The 19,075-nt window shown below is 43.6% G+C and overlaps 2 pseudogenes; one reads left to right on the forward strand and one right to left on the reverse strand.

The window, feature by feature from the left end:
- The first annotated feature begins 356 nt into the window (after positions 1 to 356).
- LOC101287074 (TLE family member 5-like) lies at positions 357 to 2,631 on the forward strand (annotated as a pseudogene).
- A 2,846-nt stretch (positions 2,632 to 5,477) lies between these two features.
- LOC101286823 (NADH dehydrogenase [ubiquinone] 1 beta subcomplex subunit 8, mitochondrial-like) lies at positions 5,478 to 7,204 on the reverse strand (annotated as a pseudogene).
- Between the last annotated feature and the right edge of the window lie 11,871 nt (positions 7,205 to 19,075).

Raw genomic sequence — 19,075 nt, forward strand, 5'->3', positions numbered from 1 at the left:
AGAGGTGCTCTTCTGTGCCACAGAGCACCAGCATCTGCATCACCTGGGAACTTGTTAGAAATGCAGACTCTATGGGGAGGAGCTCAAGATGGCTGGAGGAGAAGGAGAGGAGCTCACCTCTCCCCCTGCAAACACATCGAAATGCAGGCTCTTGGGCCCTATTCCAGAAGTTCACTGAATTCTAATCTATACGTTAATAGGATTCCCAGTGATTCATAAATTCATAAATACATGAAAGATAGCCCTGATCTATTCTACATAATCAGGAGTGAACCTGCCTACCTATATGCCAATGGGTCGTTTTCCTGCCCAGTCTCTGTGGCTTGGCCAACCCAGGAACACAACACGAGGGAAACATGCGACTTCAGGCGGTAACTCTTACTGGGGGCCATGCTTCTCAAACAATGAGATTTTAGGACATTGCCACCTCACTATAAGTCCCCTTTCAAACTGGTCATAAATGCCTGTGAAAGCAAAAGTGAGGCCAAAGGGAGAGCTAGGCTGTGTGTGTGTATGAACATGTATGTGTGTGAACATGTGTGTTGCGTTATTCTTCCAGTTGTCAACCAGATAAAATTTCCCAGAAGAATTTCTAGAAGTGAGGTTGACAGCGTTGAGGAGAAGGAAATTTTAACTTGTGTTTGACTGCTAGTCCTTGATTATGGCGGGGGGAAATAAAATATATTGCAGCTCGCTTTCTCAGACATTTGCTATTCTTACCCACATCCTGTCTTGAGAGTTGATCCCCAATGGAAGAAAAAAAAAAACACCTCCACACAGAAAAGACCTATTTCTGCTCTTCGGGGAGGGAGAGAAGTCTGATTGACAAAATTTGGATAAGACATGTAAAAGACAGAATTTAAAAACCAGGAAGCAGGAAGCGGGTGAGGCCAGCCGCCGGTAGGCTGCGGCGGCGGCCCCAGGAGCTGCGGATCTGTGCCTCCTGGACAAAGGCCCAGCCACCTGGCACCACGAGCAGTCCTAGCCTGGGCGCACGGCTGGGAAGCATTCCGCGCCCCCCACCGCGACTAACAAGGTGTTTCCACAAAGCAGGCATCCGGCTCATCGCACCTAACCCAGCAACTCAAATTCACCACCCCAGAGTCCCGCCACCATATCAAAGACGAGTTTCAGCTGCTGCAAGCTCAGTACCACAGTCTGAAACTCAAATGTGACAGGCAGGCCAGCGAGAAGCTGGAGATGCAGAGTCATTATGTGACGTCAACTACAAACTGGCATTTTCCATTGGCAGTTGCCATCGACCCCTACAAGGATTAAATCATGCGCTGCTGCAGCTGCTGACTTTCAACACCCCCTGAAAGGAGTTCAGGTGGAGAGCAGAAATGAGGCACTGGGTGCTCTGGGAAAAACTGGCAGAACAGGCCTTCAGATAGTTAGATATTTTCAGGAGACAATTTTACGGGCCCAGATCCTGTATCTCCTCGTATTTAGAAAAGCACTAAAATCCTTCACGGTGACAACTGCTCCTTGTGAGTAGCAGTAACCTTCATGAGACTAGCAGCAACCTTCTGCAGAAATATGTGCTTGATTGCCTGTATCCCCTTCACCAAAATCACATGTATACTGACCTTCCCGCCTGCCTCTCTGAAGCAGTTTCTCAGAGCTCTCTGGGATGCTGTCTTCCGGGCAGCAGTCCTCATTTTGCTCCAGATAAAACTTAACTCGCAACTCTCACGTTGTCCAGCGGGCCTCTCACCGTTGTGGCCTCTCCCGTTGCGGAGTACAGGCTCCGGACGCGCAGGCTCAGCGTCCATGGCTCACGGGCCCAGCCGCTCCGCGGCATGTGGGATCTTCCCGGACCGGGGCACGAACCCGTGTGCCCTGTATCGGCAGGCGGACTCCCAACCACTGCGCCACCAGGGAAGCCCCATTTTTTTTTTTTTTTAAAGTCGACAGTGACGTACTACGAAATGTCCTACAGCTTGAACATGAAGACGCACAAGCAGGCTGAAATCTTCAAGAGGCTGAATGGGATATGTGCCTAGGTCCGGCCCTACATTCCCCAAGAGCAGAGGGCCAAGAAGGGCGCTGCTCCTGAGCTGAACCCCATCAGCCGACAGCAGGTCCAAGCCCACCAACTGTCCCAGCTGCGGACTCTGGCCCAGCCCCTGACCCCACTGCCTGGGAGGCTGCAGCCCCCTTCGCTGCTGGCAGCTAGCGCAGACACCTGCCTCCTCTCGCTCTCTGTGCTGGGTTCCTCGGCCCACCTCTCCAAGGAATACAAGAACGGGCATGATAGTGACACCCACCAGGAGGATGATGGCGAGAAGCTGGATTAGTGGGTGGCTGGGATGTGGAGGATGGAGTACAAAGGGGAGTCGGACACAGAGAGAGAGGAAGGTTCAGCTCAAGACACATTATAGCTCGGGATTGGCTAAACTCTGGTCGTATTTATGGTAGCCGCCTGCTGGGGCCCTCACCCTGCTTGTGTGCTACCCGCTGGCTTTGCTCCTACCCCCGACTCCCTGCCTCCCTCTTCCTCCCCTTCAGCCTCAAAGGGTGAATACCTGCTCATACCACAGATTAGGCAAGCTGAGGCCTGGAGGTGCAAGTGGGAGGCCAGTTCAGAAGGGAGCAGAACCTCAAGAGGTCCAACACCACCTGCACTTCCCCGATTCACACACGTGTAACTGACAGTCCTCCTGCCGGCCCCTCCGGGCACAGCTGGCCTCCCACCCTGACACTGCATGCAAACACAATGCTAGCTGCCCCTCCCCGCCCTGGCCGTCCCACATCTCCCCCTCCCGCCCACTCAGCCTCCACTAGTTCCCGATGCCCATGCCCACCTGGTCCTCCCCCCTCACCCACGAAAGAAACAGGGGCTGGGGACAGCAAGCTTAGCCCCCAGAGCAGGGTAGGGTGGGTGACAACCCAGAATTCCCTTTCTCCCCTTCCCGAATAAAGATGAGGATACTCTAAATAAATAAATAAGTAAATAAAATAAAAATAAAAACCAGGGGGAAAATGATTCAAAAAATCTTCCCAGACAGAAGAAAATCTATTGCTATTTTTTTCTTAAGAAAAAAGCTCCTGGGAACTTCCCTGGTGGCGCAGTGGTTAAGAATCCACCTGCCAATGCAGCGGACACAGCTTCAAGCCCTGGTCCGGGAAGATCCCGCACGCCGTGGAGCAACTAAGCCCGTGCGCCACAACTACTGAGCCTGTGCTCTAGAGCCCGCGAGTCACAACTACTGAAGCCCGCGCACCTAGAGCCTGTGCTCCGCAACAAGAGAAGCCACAACAATGAGAAGCCCGCACACCGCAATGAAGAGTAGCCCCGCTCACTGCAACTAGAGAAAGCCTGCGTGCAGCAACGAAGACCCAATGCAGCCAAAATAAAATTTAAACATTTTTAAAAAGCTCCCAGTTTCATCCTTTTATGGCATTCCACTGAAATAAAATTCTTAAGAGAAGCCCTAAGCCCCATAGGTGTTGCAAGAGTGGTGTTCATTACAGGAAACAGTTGATGTTCTTTCTATGAATGCAAATATTTCTTCTGCTGCTTTGAAGGTGTGCCATTTTTACTTTCTCTTCCAAGCTAAAACTGAACTGTTTATGGGAATTTTTTCATAGTTATTATTCATAGAAATTATTCCTGATATAACACAGGAACGATGTCTATAACACGCCCGGTTTTGTAAAAGAAAGAAATCCTTGTCTAAGAAGGGTAGCACTTTTTTATCTCTATACCTATAAATCAAATCAAAATTTGGCAGTCTTGCAAATGGGCTTCCAGGTTGCCTGGCCCTAGGACTGAGGACAAGAAAAAGGTTCTGCCCAGGTCCACGCACAACCTCTACCCTCCAAATCCACCACACATACCCCTCCACTTACATTACCTCCACTTACATTCTTGCTTCCTAAGGATAGGTGAGCCAGTGGCCATTCAAAACACTAATATTGATATAACTTTCTCAGATCATTATCTTTGGAGATTGAACAGACTGGAAAGTTTGGAGAGGAGGTTGGAGGGGGAGGGACTGAGTTACAGGCATGAGACAGACGGCATTCTGCAGCAGACACCCTGAAGGTAGGGGTCAGCTTTGGACAGTAGAAAGGCAACATGATAGTTTGGAGATTCGAGGGTCAAGCAATAGGGTTCATGCAAGGCAGGAGAACGCTACAGAAAGGTTAGAGAACACCAAGTTCACACTGCATTTTATCTCAGTCTTTTGATGGCTGACCCAAGCCCCTCCTCTGTATGTACATGGTAGATTGCCAACCCTATCCTAGGCCACTTTTCCTAAGTGACACTAAGCAGTGTAAGGAATAGAGATGTGAAGAAAGACTCTTACCCATGTCCTGACTTTCATAGGATCCAAGCCTCAACCTTGGCTGCATTCTCTTTTCTCATTTCAGGTTTTATTTTTTTAATAAAGAAAAATCTAAGTTCTACACTGTTAAATATGTGTTACACATATGTACATGTTTAAACAGGAGCATTCACATCACATTGACTTGTGGAGGTCATGACTCTTCCTACCATCTCTCTAACATATACACATCTCTCACAAACAGAATAACCAATAAAAGATTTTGCAATCTTTGAATATTTCGTGAGTCAAGAATGTCTCTACCTCTTGGGGCTGCCCATTTCACTACTTGGCAGCATTTTGAAAAGATAACATCTCTCCCCTCATATTGAATGTAAATATGCTTCCATGTAGCATTTCCTTTTTGATCCTCATTCCTCTCTCTGGCTCCAAACAATAAATTTAATTTTCATTCTATGACACAACCCTTCAGCTATCTGAAGAAGGCGATCAACTCCTCATAGGACTATCTGTCACTGTTCAATGCATTAAGCTATATTTGTTCACATGCCCAAATGAAGGAAATGATTAAATCATATAAAATTTCTCATAAAACCCTGGGCAAGCCCTCTCCTGATAAATCCAACAAGACAATGCTTGTTTACAACTCTTTGCCTTACCTTATGCCAGCTTCCTTGATTAATTGTCACAACATGTCTTAGTCAGCTTGGGCTGCTAAAATAAAAGTGTTACAGACCGGATGGCTTAAACAATAAGCAGATACTGAAACCAAATGGATACTGGTGAGAGTTCTCTTCTGGGTTTCAGGCTGCCATCTTCTCATTGTATCCTCATATGGCAGAAAGAGGGAGAGACAGCTCTTAGGGGTCTCTTTATAATGGCACTAATCCCATTCATGAGGCCTCCACCCTCATGACCTAGTTACCCCCCAAAGGCCCCACCTCCTTTTACCATTACATTGGGAGTTAGGATTTCAACATATGAATTCAAGGGGGACAAAAACACTCAGTCGATGACACCACCACAGACTTAACACTGTACTGCCTCCTTCTTGATTTGTTTCTACAAGACAACTCCACAGTTGGATTAGAACCTCTTTTATTCTTTTTCTTTTCTTTTTTCCTTCCACACCACTGTTTCATTAGGGATTTCATTAAGGTTCAATCTCTAAGGATGAGGGAGTTACTTAGGGTGCACAAAGCCTCCCCAGATCTCATAGTAAACCACCAGCTCAGGCTCTTTGGTGGGATCATGGACCCCTTCCAGGTGCAGATTAGTATAAGGATGCTGCTTTGGTTCCACACATGGGCTGGTGGGTGGGGTAATTCTCCTCCACCCAAAACATGAACCACATGAAGGCCACGAAGTTGAAGAGCTGCTTACACACGAGATTCCAAGAAGCAGGCATGGGGGACATGTGCACACAGTTCCTGATGTACACGTCCAGGTCCCAGTGACTTGGTTCAACCTCAGGTCTGGGTGGTCCCAGACACACCATGGATCCCTCACCATACCCCATGCCGTCATCAGCCAGGGCTCATAATCTTCCACCCGCATATTATACTTCATGGCTGCGGCTGCCCATTCTTCTGAGGTCTTGGGATAGGGCCCTGGGAGCACGTCCTTTATAATGTGGGAGGCTGTCTGTGCTCCCAACGACACCACATTTCAGCCTGTCCTCTGCAGCCCTCAGTCTCCCAGGACCAACCCCCAGCCGCTGCCATCTTCATCTTCTTCCCTGGAAACTCTTTATAGACAACAGTCCTAAACCAAATGTCTATTTAAGACCCTATGGTTCAGGGGCTTCCCTGGTGGTGCAGTGGTTAAGAATCTGCCTGCCAAGGCCGGGGACACAGGTTGCAGCCCTGGTCCGGGAAGATCCCACATGCCGCAGAGCAACTAAGCCCGTGTGTCACAACGATTGAGCCTGCACTCTAGAGCCTGTGAGCCACACAACTACTGAAGCCCGCATGCCTAGAACCCATGCTTCGCAACAAGAGAAGCCACCGCAACGAGAAGCCCGCACACCACAACGAACAGTAGCCCCTGCTCGCCGCAACTAGAGAAAGCCTGCGCGCAGCAACGAAGACCCAATGTAGCCAGAACTTAATAAATTAATTAATTTAGGAAAACAAAAAAAGACCCTATGGTTCTAATTTAAGCTTGTGATTTTTTTTTTCCCAACAAACACACGAACATGATTAGCAGTGCTCTCATTCTTTTGGTGAATTAGATGGTGCACTGATCACATTATTTTTTAAACTAACGAGTCTCAACTTTGTTAGTACATTATAGTTACTTCAGGAGCTTTTAAAAATCATGATGCCCAGGCCATATTTCAGACCATCTAAGTCAGAAATTCTGGGATGGAAGTCAAGCATCAGTATTTTCAAGTACCCCCCAGATAATTCCAATGTGCCTCCAAGGTTGGAAACCATCCAGAAGGGGAAAGAAATGGAGGAAGAGCTCGACAAGAAAGGCCAGCCAATGTGAGAAACGTGAGGTTTTGGCTGATTGATTTGATGGCTGCTGGAATGAATGGTTGGTTGAGGGGAGGGAAGGCACGGTTCTTGATGTGATTTAGGGTTTAGACCTAAGTTGGAAAAGATATCGAAATTCCCATTTTCAGAGCACAGAGCAGGAACATGGCTATAGAGACCTATAGAGACCCTCACCTGGGCCTGTTCAGAACCTTCCGTGGCTGGCAGGATTTCTCTCTCTGCCTCCTTTTCCCTCCACAGCCACTGCAGGTTCTTCTGATGACCTCTCCACCTGCCAGCTTCAGGTGGCTTCCATAGTTGCTCCTGCTGCTTCCCTTGAAATGGCAGTCCATGTGAAGTGCGGCTCTCAGGGTGGCAGGCAGTAGGAAGACAGGAGGGAAATTTCTGCCAGTGCTTCCCTGGTGACATCTGGCTCACACACTACAAAGGCAACTCATTCACCTACGACTTCAGAAAGTCCCTGCATTTCAGCTGGCAGCTCAACTCCTCTCACAGGAAGCCTCTGCTGATCCACTTCCCAATGTATGTAACATTAATGCTTTGCACGAAGCAGAGGTGGGTCAAGAAAGGTATGCTGAATAAATAAATTTGACTGCTTTTCTTTTTTTCATAGCACTCATAACACTTACATCTGCCAACCTGGCTAGACTGAAACCTTTATGTGTAATTTCTTTCCAGTAGATCCCCAGCACCTGTCAGATGGCTCTCAATAAACATTTGCTAAATGATGAATGAATAACTAAATACTTCTTTTGAATCTCACACAACACCCACTATAAGACTAACTCTAGAAATATTTGGTTGATTGATGTTAATCCAAAGCAATGAAGTTACTGGAAAACTAAGACATTTCTGGAAACTGCAATGCCCTAAGTCTCCATTATTTCTCTGTTTCCAGCTCACTGGTGATATTTTGCTATTTCCTCAAATGTAAAGCAGCATCAGTAATGTGCTTTAGACTGGGCAGAGCATTAATAAAGTGAGTGTGTGTGTGAATTAAAAAAATAAATAAACCATGCAGCAGAAGAAGTTGCAGAGCACTGAATGACAGTAGTCAGTGAGGGATCGTTTCCTGCTGCTTCCTGTCCCACCGCGCATGTGCAGAAAATAAACAAGGGAAGAGACATGTTTTAAGAGATAATGACTCAGGGGACTTCCCTGGAGGTCCAGTGGTTAAGACTTCACCTTCCAATGTAGGTGGTGCGGGTTCGATCCCTGTTTGGGGAGCTAAGATCTCACATGCTTTGTGGCCAAAAAAACCAAAACATAAAAAAAAAAAAGAAGAAGAAATATTGTAACAAATTCAATAAAGACTTTAAAAAAAAAGAGAGAGATAATGATTCAGCAGTATGCTTGAAATTCTAATGACAAGTCAAGAGAAATTGATTAAAACAAAGAAAAATAAGTGTTTTAAGATATGTACATTATTGTGCAAAACTATGATTGAACTAGACTCTCTGCTGAGAATGGTGGCACTTTGGTTCCTGACATGCATGGAAAGTCCCCAAAATGCGGGATAGCTTGCATTAAAGGTTAACATTCATGTAATCCTAAAGTTAGAAAGCCCCTTAAGCAATCAGCAGGAATTCATTCCCTTCCCCTCCACAGGACAAGATTCTAGAGAGAAATAAGAGAGAACCAGATGTTCCAAATCCCAGAAGAGCGTTTATCATTTTCTTTGAAAGTATGCTTCACTCCCTAGCCAGACTTACATTTTCTTTTTTTAATTCTTTGTTTTTGTTTAACTGAAACCCATGTTGCAATTTAAGCCTATTTCCTCATTTGGTTCTCAGAAGCAATGGAAAATAACAAGTTAATTTCTTCTTCATGATACATCAAGCCAATCCTAATAACCCTAAACCATTCAACTTTTTCTTTGAAATCCATTGTCTGCAATATTTTCTTAAAATTCTGAATTAGAATTACATTCTGAATACTAAAATCCTAAGTAGTAAATCTCAAAATACTAAAAAACATAAAGATGCTTTTATAATAACTAATGACAAGAAAAGGGAAGCAATGAAAAGCACTGTTATATGTGCAATAAAAAAGATGTTTAAAATTATTGACAAAAAGTTAAAGTCCACAGAAGGGATTTTGCCTATTAGATAATAAAATACTCTAACAAACTACAAAAGATTAAAGCACTACAATCCCGGCAAACAGATCAACAGAATAAAAGAGAGTCCAAAAAAGAAAAAAAAAATCCATTAGTGCTACCACTACTAAGCCATAAAGGTGCCCAACATGATGACATTAGTAAATTCCCCTTGGGTGCCAGTGCCACACATAAACTGTCTCCATTAAAACCTCACAACATCAGGGAAGAGGCAGAGCTAGCACTCAGCGAGCAAATCCAGACCTCTCTGCCCCCCAGCTCTGTGCTCTTAATGAAACTTCGCCAGTGCTTTCATTTTGAATCAGTAATATTTAAAATTGGAAAAAGGGCATTGGAGCAATTCAATAAAAAATATGAGAAAAAGTAAAGTTAGATTACTTTCTCACATTAAAAAAAAAAAGTAGGTGGACTAAAATCTGAAATGTAAAAAAAAAAATAATAAAATGTACTATGTTAAACGTAGAACAGTCTTATAATCTTAGAGTGAAGAAGGTCCTTCCTAGAATGGCACCAATGTTGGAAACCCAAAAGGATAACTGACGTATTTGACCACTGGTACAGAAGAAGACACTCTAAAGAAAGTTAAACAAATCTAGAAAAACTCTTGCAATGTACGTGAGACACAAAGGGTTAATATCTTTAGTTATAAAATGCACTTACAAATAAATATGAAAAATATCAACATCCCAATTAAAACTGGGAGAAGGATATGAACAGACATTTCAAAAATGAAGAAAGCTAAACTGCCAACAAACATATACAAATGTACTCAATTTACTATCAAAGATATAAGACACTGAAAATACTCCTTCTAGGGAGAAAGTGTGAGCAGACAGAGGCATAGACACAGAAACTGGTACAAAGAAACATTTCTTTATCCAGAGAATAAAGGAGGTGAGTTAAGTAATCTCTAAGAATCTCTAGATTTTTTCCAGATCTGAAATTCTAACATTCTTTATTTCTCTGAGTTATGCCAATGCTATATAAAGGCTTTAGCAATCAATAAAGTATATTTTATACAAATAAATTGTTAAGATATATTTCCCTCTCCAGAAATTTGAATCTATTTTGAGACTTAACGTGACCCATACAGAAAACCTAATTGCACCCAACACAAACATTTACCAAGGTATTGTATGCCAAGGATGTGGAAGCACTGGGAATACTGGAGGCAGCCAGGAGCTGGGTGGACAGAGGAAACCAAGAAGTAAATAGAAAAGGATTCTCAGGGTGAAAAGCTTTCCCAGAGCTATGGGTGTGGGAGCACATGAGACAGACACTTAAACTAGCCTCGGGGCTAAGTGGAGTTGGAAACATTCCTCATAGTCATCAGCTCCCAAAATGGATCTTAAAGGGTAAGCAAGCTTTAAACATATGAAGGGGGGATGCCTTTCCAGGGAAGAGAGCAACATACGCAAAGACAAGGGGACACTGGAGAGCACGATGAGTCTTAGGACCTCTTAGTGTTTCCTGAGGCTGCAAGACATGGACAGCTAGGAGCCAGAGAGGGAAAAAAACAGGTTTTTAATGTCATCATAAAAAGCCAGGATCTTATTCCTATGGTAACTGTAAACCATCAAAGTAGTACCCTGATAAGATCTGCATTTGAGAAAAAACTCACTCCAGGAGATTCCCATTTCCAGTAAGATAGCAGACTGAGATAACCAGAAAAAATTCCAGGTACAAAAACATAAAATGGGTTAAAGTTTTAAAATTAGTTTAAACGTATAGTCAAAAGTCACAAAAGACTAAGTGAAATCGTTAGATAACAAACACAAAGAGGGAACTGAAAATTCAAGTGGTGAGTGCCTCAGCTGATGCAACACTCAGTTAAAAGGGTAGGAAATTTTGTTCTATCTCAGGTACTTGAGCTTAACTGACCCCAGGTGAGGCGTGGGCCTGGGAGAAGCAGGGAGTTGGAGCGAAGACTCTTTGAAGAGCTTCCCCCTTCAGTGACCTCATCCTTTCTCACCTACTCAACAGCACTCCAGCAGTGCTTCACTTTCTGCTTACGTCCTCAATGTTTTATCCTTACTGGGTCATTCCTATCAGCACACCAATATGCTGTTATCTTGAACATCTTAAGAATCCTTTCTCTGACCTCAGTTCTCCTGCCAGCCACTCCCCCATTTCTCAGTTCCTCTGTGCAACAGGAACAATTCTCTCTTAAACCCAGGCCAATCAGGCAGCATCCACACCCTTCACTAAAATTGCTCTTGTCAAAGTCACCATGAGCTTCATCCTGCTAAACCCCTGATCCTTAGTTTGCACAATCTGGCAGCATCCTTGACATAGTCAATCACTCCTTTTCTCGGGTACACTTTCTTTACTTGGTTTCAAGGACACCATATTCTCTTGCTTTTTCTTCTACGTTGCTGGCCACCTCTTCTTGGTCTCTGTTGTTCACTTTCCCTCTCTTTCACTCAGTGCTGAAGAGCCCCAGAGTTCAGTTCCCTTCCCATTTCTATCTGCACTCACAACCTTGAGCATCTCACCCAGTCTTATGGCCTTAAATACCAAGAAGCAGACACCAAGATGGGATTAGATGTGCAAGAGATTTGTATGCTGTGAAGCATAAAGAAAGCAGGAGTGGGCTGAGAGAGGCTTCAGATCATGAGGACACCCCTATGAAAACAGAGGAGGAAGGAGGGAGGTTTGGGTAGGAAGTGTCTCAAACTGCAGCTCAGTTCCAAGAAAATTTGACCAGGCTGATGGGGAGTTCTTGACTTTCCCATTAGAGTTAGTCCATGCCCTACAGGAATGGGTCTGCCCTAGGACCCAGCTGTGCTCCATCACAGCTGGAACAGCCTCTGTGTGAACGTGGTGGTAGATACAGAGGAATTGTCAGTCAGGAACATTCCCCACAGCAGGAGATCTGGTCTGTTCCCATGGCAGCCACAGTCCACCCTTTAACCTACATAGGTCTACTTTTCCAGGTAGGTTTGGGGAGCAGCTCTTCCATGGTTCCCATGGCCTCCAGTCTTAAGGGAAAACTTAGAGGAGAGGGAATTGGAGTAGTTTCCAGGGCATAACTGATACTCATCATCTCCTTCCTCCATTATCCAGTCGAAATTTCCCTTGCCCTCAGCTATCACCTTAGCAGGTCTTGGTGGCTTCCCTGGTGGTGTGACCCAAACCTTCATTCCTGAGGCATCTTCTCAGGTTGAGGTAGTTGCACGTGTCCATTCACAAGTAACAAGGAGCCTGGGAGCACCCAGAGGCTCCTTAGTGGATCATTTAGCTCCACATGTATTCCTCCTGACCCCTTGTGTAACAGCAGCTCCACTTCCTGCCAAGATAGCGACACCTCTCCTTGCCTGCTTGGCCCTGGATACAAGAAATCCAAAGAGCTTTGACGGTGGCCATAGTCCCTGGCAAGGGGGAGCCTCTTTGGGAGACCAGGATCTCTAACCCTGCAAATCCCAGAGTTGCAGCGTCAGGAAGGACAATACCTCCCAGTGGATCCTTGGGAGTGATGGGGTGGGGGGTTCACTCATGCTTCCACTCTTTGGTTCCCCAACCCGTATATTATTTCAAATGGGGACACAGTGCCATACAGAGGTCTCTGACTTAACACATATGCTGCATCCTAAAGGATAATGCCCCCTCCTCTCAGAGTGTTGTGTCTGAGCTGATTCTTGAGCTGTGCCTTCGGAAGACAGTTTCAGAATTCTCTGAGGCCTGCTTCTTCTGGGAAATGTGGTTTGTGATACAACCAACGGATTCCATGGGCATGGGTTCACTCCCATATGTTCTTTACTATGAAATGATTCCCCTATGCTGCGTGGGATCCTATGCCTGTGGATCGGACATTCTATAAGCCCCCAAATAAGGATGCTGGCTGAGGCTTGCTCTATGGGCAGGCGAGGCAAAGCGTGCCTAGAATAAGCATCTAACCCTGTGAAAACCAGTCACTGATCCTTTCAGGATGAAAGGAGCCTCACGTAATTGACTTGCCACCAGGTGGCTGATTGGTCTTCTCAGGGAATAATACCATAACCAGGTGCTCAGCACTGGTCTCTATTGCTAACAGGTCAGACTTTCAGAGGCCACAGTAGCTAAATCAGGTCAGTAGCCCTCATCTCAATCACTGTGGCCACTCCATTCGTGTGCCCATCAGCCAGTTCTGGGGTGGCTGATTATGAAGTCTCCCTAATGCCATCTGTCTGAGCCAATTTGTCTACTTGATTGTTCAGAGTCTCTTCCATGGGGGATGCTTTCTGGTGGGCATTACATGTGACACAAAGATCATCACACTTTGTGCCTCCTCCCATCAGTCCATCCATACATCTTACACCAGATTTTCCAGTACATTTCCTGTCCAGAGAGCCAGCACATTGGCCACTGCACAGGAATCTATGTGCATCCTCACCTCAGGCCATTCCAGCACAAAGTAGATGACCAGGTGCACCTTTCACATTCCTTCCTTGGGAAGATTTTCACTCTCTAATGTCTTTCAAGGCAACTCCTGAATGTGGCTATAATTTTCAGCTTACACAATATTCCAAGCCAACTCATTTGTAAAACAAGCTTGGGATTATGCCTCCACCTTTAGCTGCTCACAAGGATCTCTCCATATGGCCACAAGTATGAGCTGAGGCAGAAGCATTGGTGCAACTGTGGGGTGACATGGGGCTCTGGACTATCTGCTCATACAGCTTATTCATGCCCTCTGGTCCTACCTGGACTTGATCCCAGATGTACCATTGCCCTCTCACTATGCACTGCTGCTGGGCTCCTCTGAATTTAAGACTTGATGGGTTTGATGACAGGAATTTTGGTCACTTTTATTCACTGATTTATTTATAGCACCTAGAAAATGCCTGGGATATAGTAAGAGCTCTACAAATATTTATCGAGGAAATAAAGAACAGAAATGAATGTAATAGTGAACAAAGAGTTAAAAGAATTTTTTTCAAAAGTTAGTTCCTTGAAAAGACTACTAAGTCAATAAAACTTTAGTAACATTTATTAATTTAAAAAGGGAGACAGTAAAATAAACAATGTTAGGAAACAAAAAATGAGACAGAGGTACAGACATGGTAGTTGAAAAAATTAATCAACCACTTCTCATTTTTACTGCTACCATCTTTACTCTTCCAAACCACCTTTCTTGAACTGCTACTTATTTTCACTGTGTCCAGTCTGTCCCCACCCCTGGACTATTTTCTACATAGTGACCAGAATCATCCCTTTTTTCAACTTTTTACTTTAAACTAATTTTAGACTTACAGAAAAGTTGCTGAAAATAGAAGAGTTCCTTCACCAAGCTTCTCCCCATATTACATAACCATAGTACAATTATCAAAACTAAGAAATTAACATAGGTACAATACTATTAACTAAACTGCAGACCTTATTCAAATTTCACCTATTTTTCCACTAGTGATCTTTTTCTGTTTCAGGATACTATCCAGGCCCCCAAATTACATTTAATTGTTTTTTTTCCTCAGTCTGCTCCAGTCTGTGACATTTCCTTAAACTTTACATGTCTTTTATGATCTTGACACTCTTGAAGAGTACTGAGCAGTTAAAGAAGTAAATTATATCACATTCAGAGAGAGAAAGCCACTAAGAAAACTTTTGTGTTTATAAATTTGAAAGCTTGGGTTTGGGAACAATTCCTATAAAAACTAGTCAAAGCAAACTCAAGAAGCAACCCTGAATAGCCTAGAGCTTTTCAAGAAAGTAAAATCTACCTCCAAAACAAAAAAAAAGAAACAAACAAACAAACTGTAGATCTAGTCAGTTTTATAGGTGAGTTCTAGTAAAACTTTAGGAAACACATACATAATCTCAACATTTCAAACTGTTCCAATGAGTCAAAAAGGGGGTCAACTCGCCCATCTCATGTTATGAGGCAAGTAAATGCTTGATACTAAACCTAGACAAGAGCAACAGGAGGAAAGAAAAATCTAGACCAACCTCCTAGTGAATAGAGAAGAATGATTCTTTCTGATTTATGTGGGTCCAAAAATATGATCACCTCAAGATATATAGGAAAAACATTTGATAAAAGATGTATAGCCTTTTAAAAAATCTCTTAGCAGGCTAGAAATACATGGGAATTTCCTTAACTTAATAAAGAGTATCCGCCAAAAACCTAGAGCAAACATTATACTTAATGATGAATCATTAGAAATATTTCCTTTCAAAAAGAAAATAAGGCCAAGATGCTGGCTATCACTATGTCCATTTAACACTTTACTGGCAGTCTGAGGAAAAGATAACAAGGCATACTTATTGGAAGGAAAGAAACACAACCGTCATTACGCACAGATGGTATCACTGCACAAGAATTCAAGAGACTGAATGGATAAATTATTTGAAATAAGAAAGCGGGCTAATTTTAGAAATTAAGAAGCAGATCTGATTTGGTGGTTGAGTAAGAGAAAGAAGAAATAAGGATGATATCTGGTGTTCTGGCTTGGGAAAATACATAATGTGGTACCATTTACTTAGATTGCTAATTCTACAGGAAAGTAAGCCTTGAGTCAGGGCAGAGTTATTCTAGGTGGGTAGCTTCCTGGAGAACTTATCTATAGCTCTAAATATCACTGGAAATACAAGAAGATGGAGGAAAGTGTCGTCAGAACCTCTACTGAAGAGATTACTACATGTAGTTGTACAGAATAGTCTGATAAGCCACTTGAGATGCGGATAAGACTCCACTCCCTACAATGGAACATTCTAGTAAAAGTGGCAAGTCACTGGACTGACTCCTAAGGAGGGAGGTTCTGATTAGCCCCATGGGTTTTGCTTTTCTTAATGCGATATACAAGTTTGGCACCAAGCTAATTTGGTCAGGAAAATAGAAGAGAGGCTGGGGCTTTGGAACACTGACAATTCTTTCTCTGCCCTTCTCAAAAGTTCTCAGCCTCTATTCTAAATAAAGGTTGAGGATATTAGCTAGACTTATTGTGGTGGTCATTTTGCAATATACATGAATCATTAGGTTGCACCTAAAACTAATATGTTATATGTGATAAATTATACAATCAATCAATCAATATTGAAAGGGTGACATGAAGGGACAAATTAATAACTAGCTAAGAGGCTCATGTATCTCAGTCTCATGCTGGGTGGTGGAAGCGGATGAGTTCAGCTCAGTATGTGACAAGTGAAATGTGACAACTTCACATAGTTGGTTGGATAAGTGTGTCTGGAGCCTGGAAATGCATATTTGAGAATTATCAGCATATGAAAGAGAGTTGAAACAATGGGCATGGATGAATGGATCATGTAGAAAGGATACAGAGAGCAAAATGAGAAGAGACACACTCCAAGAATGGAATGCTGAGGAAGAGAAACTGAGAATATGTAGCCAGAGAAGTAGGAAGAAAACTATGGCAGTATCTTTTTTTTTTAATTGAAGTACATTTGATTTGCAACATTGTGTTAGCTTCAGATGTGCAGCAAAGTGATTCAGCTATATATATTTATAAATATATATATTCTTTTCCAGATGCTTTTCCATTATATGTTACTAAAGGATATTGTATATAGTTCCCTGTTATACAGTAGGTCCTTGTTGTTTATCTATTTTATATATAATAGCATGTATCTGTTAATCCCAAACTCCCCCTGCCTTTTCCCCTTTGGTAACCATCAGTTTGTTTTCTACGTCTGTGAGTCTATTTCTGTTTTATAAATAAGTTCATTTGTATCTTTTTTTAAGATTCAATATATAAGTGATATCATATGATATATGTCTTTGTCTGACTTACTTCACTTAGTATGATCATCTCTAGGTTCACTACGGCAGTATCTCGAAAGGATCCAGGAGAAGAGGGAACATTGAAGAGAAAATGTGCATCAGTGACAAATATTTGCAGAGTGAAAAGAGCTCACTGTCAAAGCCACACAGGCAAATTCATTAAATTCGATCTACTCTTGTTGAATATGGTGATCTTAAAGCAATAAGATTTAACCCTGACAGATTCATTTCCTAACTCATTTGTTCACTCATATTTAACAAAGACCCACTGTGTGCAAGATTTGTACCATTATCTCTCTTTCCTTCTCTCATATTGAGCCAAATTCAAACTCTCTCAGTAGTTTCCTGAGATTCTGAGAACAGGCATGGACTCAATATATAAATTTTCCTTTTTTACTTGATTAATTCCTAAACAACTTCAGCTCAGCACTTCATTCTTATGTGTGTTAAAATCAAATAGCTGGGCTTCCCTGGTGGCGCAGTGGTTGAGAGTCCGCCTGCCGATGCAGGGGACACGGGTTTGTGCCCCGGTCCGGGAAGATCCCACATGCCGCGGAGAGGCTGAGCCCGTGAGCCATGGCCGCTGAGCCTGCGCGTCCGGAGCCTGTGCTCCGCAATGGGAGAGGCCACAGCAGTGAGAGGCCCGCGTAACGCAAAAAAAAAAAAAAAAAAAAAAAAAAAAAAAATTAAATAGCTTTTCTGAGGTTACAACCTCCAGTTTTCTATATATTTCCCCAGTATTTTATATTCATTAAAAACATATGAAGAATCCATGTGCTCATTCTTTTGCTTTTCCCATGCAATCTTACTTCAGAATCATATAAGCAAACTCTGCTCAGTATTCCCTTGAGATCATCTATATTCTTTGTAAAGATATTTCCACTGAATCTAATATAATGCCTTCCCCACTGGATTAGGATACCTGGCCCCATATTAATGTTTTCATGATCACCTACTACTCAACACCTACTAGGTATCCTTTTGCAATCAAAGAACTTAAAATATTGTAAGGAAGATAAATTATAGAATTATAATACAAGGCAGAAAATGCCAGGAGAATGAGCAAGAGACTATGAGATTTCATTGGAGGAGAAATTAGCTTTGGCTTGAGTGACCTGGAAGAGTTTCACAGAGAAGGTGGCATTTAAGTGGGTCTTAAAGAAGCAGAGGGATTTCAATAGGTGAAGCTGGGAGGGGCAATGGTGTAAGCAAAATCAGCAAAGCACAAAGAAAGTCCAAGAAATGATATGTACATACACCTGGTGGAAGAAAATATATCAGAGACAAGAGGGGAGAGATATAAATGCTGACAGCTAACTCAGTACTTCTTAAAGCCAGGCAGCCTGCAAAGTGCTTTCCATTCTTCATACCATTGAATCCTCATACAACTCAAAAGGGCAGCTACCATTCCCACTTCTCTTTATCAGACAAGGAAACCAAGGTACAGCAGGATCCAATGACAAATAGGAAGTGCCTGAGCCAGGATTTGAACCCAGGAAGTCTAATTCCAGAGCTGCACCCTGGGCCCAACATTGCTGGAGAAGGGAGAGGGACTATAGGAGAAGTGGGCAGAGGTCCAGGAGAACACTGGGTCATGGATGTGAAGGGAGGAGTTTCAAGAAGGCAAGCGTTGTTCATAATTATAAATCTCTCAGATAATTCATAACCCTAGACTGAGAAAAAGGTTTTAAGGGGCTGATTAGTTGGCCCCGGGAGACTTCGGGAGCAATGTCAAAGGAGCCAAAACACAGAGGAGTAAAGAGGGAGTAGGTGGTAGGATTGCGAGGCAGCGACCATGAGCCTTTTTTTTTTTTTTGCGGTACGCAGGCGTCTCACTGTTGCGGCCTCTCCCGTTGTGGAGCACAGGCTCCGGATGCGCAGGCTCAGCGGCCATGGCTCACGGGCCCAGCCGCTCCACGGCATGTGGGATCTTCCGGACCGGGGCGCGAACCCGCATCCCCTGCATCGGCAGGGGGACTCTCAACCATTGCGCCACCAGGGAAGCCCCCATGAGACATTTTTTTCTAGGATTTTGATGCCCAAGGTAAGGAGCGAGAGGACAGCAGCTGGAAAAGAGTGATCAGTCTGTGATTTTGTTTTTCGGGATAATTTATGTGAAGGAACATTAGTGGAAAGTGTTAGAGAGAGAAGACAACTGAAATGCCAAAGTCCTTTTGGGGAATGGAGGGATAAAGAGATTAAGGATGCAGGGGAAGGCTAGGAGAGCCATAGAGATGAAGAAAGAAAACTTTTTCTCTGAGGCAAGAGGAAGGGAAGACAGGAAGGGAGGTAGTAGGGAGAGGTTGAGCAAGCCTACTTCTGATGACCCCAATCACCCTGGTGAAGTAGGAGCCAGGTCCAGTGCTGAAAGAGGTAGGTTGGGCTGGAGACAGAGACTTAAGAATTGTGGTCGTGATTGGAAACAGTCAGTGGAATGTCAACA

Source organism: Orcinus orca, chromosome 2 (assembly GCF_937001465.1).
Source record: "Orcinus orca chromosome 2, mOrcOrc1.1, whole genome shotgun sequence".
In the NCBI taxonomy this organism is placed as follows: Eukaryota; Metazoa; Chordata; class Mammalia; order Artiodactyla; family Delphinidae; genus Orcinus; species Orcinus orca.